Below are 5,091 nucleotides of genomic sequence, written 5' to 3'. Positions count from 1 at the left end.
ATTTTGATCTAATTAATTGTTTTCTAGTAGGCTAATATTACAATATAGTTAATCTTATTTATTTTAATTTAATTGATTTTTCAATTATTTCTATATATGTATTTTAATTAATTTACTTTTTTCAAACATTTTTTTCAGTTAACTTCTATTTCAAGTTCAAGAAAAGCCACTTTTTCCTTTAAAGTTCAATAAATGCATGATGTTTTCAGTAAGTCAGTAAGTAATTGTGTTAAAAGTAAAGTTGATCTCAGTTACCAATGAACATAATTGTGACTGTGATTTTTGCAATAGTCGAGTAGCTCTACACTACAGTGATGTCTGGACTCATTTTTATAGGAAACCGCCTCTTTAACAGGTTTGGGTAGTGTTTAACTTTAAAATTAACTTATGTTACAGCATTATTTACTGAGAAACATGACCTGTTAGAGTTCTTTTGCTTTACCATAAATGAAACCCCCAGTTGTGCATGTTGGTTATATCGTCCTGAGAGCGTGCAGCCTCTGAATTTATTGACACTAATGAAACAGAAACAGTGCTGCCAAAGAAGTAACAGTAACAGTTATTGCACTTATTTGAATATATAATTAAAAACTTGATTACTTGAATTGTGAAACTAGCGTGTAACAGTACAGCAAAAAGTAATCTGAAGACTCTAACATCTTACCCCCAACATTGCCCCTTAAACTCCTTTAAATATTTCAACAGAAATATGAAATCTTAGAGTAATCTGTCATTTTAATCAAGATAACGATGTGTTTTATTGGGTCGTCTGTCAATGGCGTCATATCTTCTTTGTGCATGTTATCTGCTGTCATTAACTGACTTTTTATCAAATTTTAAGACACGTTTGTACAATACACTTTTAGATTTTGGTGGTTTTTAACTCTATATTTAAACTGGATGAAGGATTTTGGTGAGTAGACGTCTGGATCTTCAGTTTTCAGAGAAACAAACTGAGCAAACGTTAGCGTCCTGTGTCCACCAAACATCATTGGAAAAATTATTTTGACATTAAACTGTTTTATTTGGTATTTTTACTGGTTTTAATCAGTGAGCCTGTTTGTTTTGGAGAGGAGAAGACCCCTGCGGATAATTCGGCTACTGATAAAAACCTCCTGAACGAGGAACACTGAAGGAATCGTAACTGAGAGAAGCTGACTTCAATAATGCCAATAGTAATTCCCACGATCCCACGCTACTTAACAACATCATAAAACTCTATCTGTTGTTATTTTTTTGATTGAGAGACCCCTAGCAGCAAAAAGTACATACTGTGCATTTAACACTGCTTCATACTAAGTTTATATGTGCCAAAAAATACAAAATTCATGTGTTCCTGTGATTATTAAACATTTTGCTGTCAGCATAATATTCCTGTAGGATTTAATATTCCAAAATATTTTTGCAGGTTTGCTTTGATATTTGTTTTAGTTTCCTTCTGAAATTAATTAGAGGATCTGAAAAGCTAGCAGTCCCACCCCGTCCACCCCCACACAGGCACATACACACACAGTACAAATACTAGTTTTCTCATCATTTGGGCTTTTGAAGGCGCATAAGAAGAGCTGCAGCGTTGACTGTAAACTGTTTTATTTTATTTTGTGGCAGCTGTGTTCAGGGTGTAATGGTGGTGGAGGTGGGAGGGCAGGGTTTTGGGGGGTTGTTCGTGGTTTTGGGGGGTGGGGGTGGGGGGGTGTTTGACAAAAGCTGTTCTGGTTTTGTCCCCAGGGTGTTTCACTGGTGGCGGCTGGCCTAATTCCTCAAAATAGCTCATTGATGGGGAATCAGGCAGAGTCAAAGTGATCGTGTGGAGATTTGATTCTGAGGGCGTCTGGAAGCAGCTCGCTGCTTCTTCTTACACACTGTGTTAAAGTTTGACGTGGTACTATGCAGTATTTTTACCTTTAGGTTTTTATTTAGTTCAGATCTTTGTGTCATGGACACCTTGACCTCTGACCTTTAACCTGCTTCTTGGTGGTTACTTGTAAAAGTTGATGATTGAAGCAGCAGTATTAGATTAGATGATCATAATAAACATTAGAGACAGTAGTACCTGTTTGTTCATACCTGATTTATCAGCAGGAGAAGTTGTAGTAATTGTAGTAAAATTAGGACAAACAGTATCAGCAGACTAGTGGTAATAGTAGAGCTAGAAGTAGTAGTAATAGTTCTAGTAGTAGTGACCTTAGCAGCACCAGCAGTAGATGTGTCCGGAGAGCATCAGGAGAGCAACATCTCTTTCTGGGCTTCGTCTTTTGTACAAATATTAAAGTTTCATGCACTTCTATATAGTATTTTTGCTAGTTGACTAGTCCCACTTATTTTCTTCAACTAGTTAACTAGTTAAAGCATTTTGACCTTACTAGTTCTAGGCTAGTGAGGTGAGGTCAAATTAGTCTATTAGTCTTATCCTTAAAATATTTATTATGACCTAAGCCTTAATGCTCACTAATCCGCTAGTCAATGAAAGAAAAGGACTAGTTAACTATTCAAAGCCTCTTTTGTCCAAAATGTTCACCAGTTAACTAGTTAAAGCCTTCTTTGACTAATATGAATCAAAATGTTTACCAGTGCAGTTCAAAATGTTGACTAGTTACACTCAATAATCATTTCTCTAGTTAGATAAGATACAGTACAATACAATGCAATGCGTAACTAGTCAACTAGAAAAGTAAAAACACAGTCCAACTATTTAACTAGTGAGTATTTTGCCTTCACTAGTTAGCATTAGTTCAACTATGAAACATTTTGAGCCTAGTTAACTACTAAGGTAAAAAAAAATCTTGACCTAGTTAAGTAGTGAATATTTTTTGCTAAGTTGTTGAAGAACATGTTTCGGTGGATAACTGGTAAAGTCAAAACACACTCATACGAGTTGACTAGTGAGCATTTTTGCCTTCACTAGTTAGCACTAGTTCAACTATTAAACATTTTGAGCATCACTAGTTAACTAGTAAGCTAAAGAAAACTTCTAACTAGTTAAATTCTACATATTTTCCTGTCACTGGTTAGCACTAGTTCAACCAGTAAACATTTTTAGCCTCACTAGTTAACTAGTAAGGTCAACAAACCTTGAACTAGTATTGTAGTGAATATTTTTTAGTAAAGTCAAAACAGACTCTGACTCATTAAATAGTAAGCATTTCGGCTTATTCTAGTTAACTAGTGGAGGAAACTGATATGAAGATTGCGGAATAAAGCCACACGTGGCTTACCACCATCAAACAGCTTGCCATAACACACACAGACACACACGTACACACACACTGCACTGCACAGAGCGCTTCCTGCTACCCACTTCCATGTTTTGGAAACCATTTGCATCCCCTATCACATCAATAAAATCTGAATTGACCATTTGCATACGGGCGTATTTCACTGACGCACTTGTGTGGCGCCCAACTTTACCCACACGTGACTAAAAACTACTCATGCTGTGGCACATATGAGTGTGAGAATCATTGATATGTTCACTGAAGAAGACTATGAGTTGCAGTTGAAAGTCCCAGAAAGCTGATGAGTGTAACTGTGAGCTTACAGTACTGTCAATAATCAGTGCTCCCAAAGGTCAAAAAAGTACTTCAATATTTAAATACCTCACATTTTAAACATGCATTTATAATACAAACACATTATATTCTGAAAAAAATGAGTATAAAAAGTAATATATACACATAAACACACTACATACATATGTAGGAATATATATCGCTTACACACATTTTATATAAAGAAAGCATACATGCTGTCACATAATACAAGATAGATTTTATTTATTTGCTGTTTATATATAAACACAATTTATAGATACTAAATTGAAACTAATACAGCATACACTATGCAGCAGCACTAATACACATACTAATTTCACAGCTATAAAGTATATATATGAAAATGTATAGGCATGTACACATTTTACATGGAGGAAATGTGCATACAAACACATTGTGCATTATTCCGATAAACATAAACTCCATTTATATATATATATATATATATATATATATATATATATATACATATATATATATATATATACGCACACACATTTTACAGGACATACCTATGGGACATACCTATATGTTGTATACGTATAAACACAATTTATAGACTAACATCATTATCTTACAGCATATATGTAAAATATATACTCATGCACACATTTCAAACAAAGAAAATATACAAGCGGACAGGAAAAGTAAAGGATATGATGTTTACATATAAACACAATATATACATACATATATATATATATATAATGTATACCAGGCCCACATTTTACATGAAGAAAATGTATATGGAACATGTTGTACATATATAAAATATTTACATGCAGTGTATATGTAAAAAATATATACATTTCTGCAATATATACATAGCAAATAATGTATACAACTACAACTGGAGTAGGCTATACATGTACAAACTTGCCTATACACACATATAACACAAAGGTAATATAGATGTGGATACATTGTATATATACGTAACTTAAAACATTTACGGTATGCTAATGCTATATACATATAAACACAACGCATACACATGCACACATTTTACATGAAAAAAATGTATATGGAACACATTTTCACATATATTAGACATATACATATGAACTCAATTTATAGATAAACTATTGTCAATTACAAACATGCAGTGTATATCTAAAAATGCATACAATATATATAAAAAGAAAATAATGTAAACTTGTCCATGCACCCATATAGTTAATTATATATTATTAAAAATATATGCATGTGCAAACTGCACAGCATACACACACACACACACACATACATACATATATATATATATATATATATATATATATATATTAAATTTAAAGTGCTAGATTTAGAGATTGAAAATATGCGACAACAGTAGACCTTATGTGTAAAAACTTGCATAATGTACACAAAGACAATGGACACAGATGAATACCGTCTACATACAATTAATGGAGAGAATGTAGAATGTTTTATATTTTAAATTATAGGCATGTAGACTTATATACTTATAAACTTAATTTATAGACATTTTACACGCACATTATTATAAATAACATTTTTTTTTAAACCGGATGCCGCTTGT

This window comes from Centropristis striata, chromosome 24 (assembly GCF_030273125.1).
Source record: "Centropristis striata isolate RG_2023a ecotype Rhode Island chromosome 24, C.striata_1.0, whole genome shotgun sequence".
Classification (NCBI taxonomy): Eukaryota; Metazoa; Chordata; class Actinopteri; order Perciformes; family Serranidae; genus Centropristis; species Centropristis striata.
The sequence above is the reverse complement of the archived record's forward strand: the minus strand, read 5'-3'. Positions refer to the sequence as shown.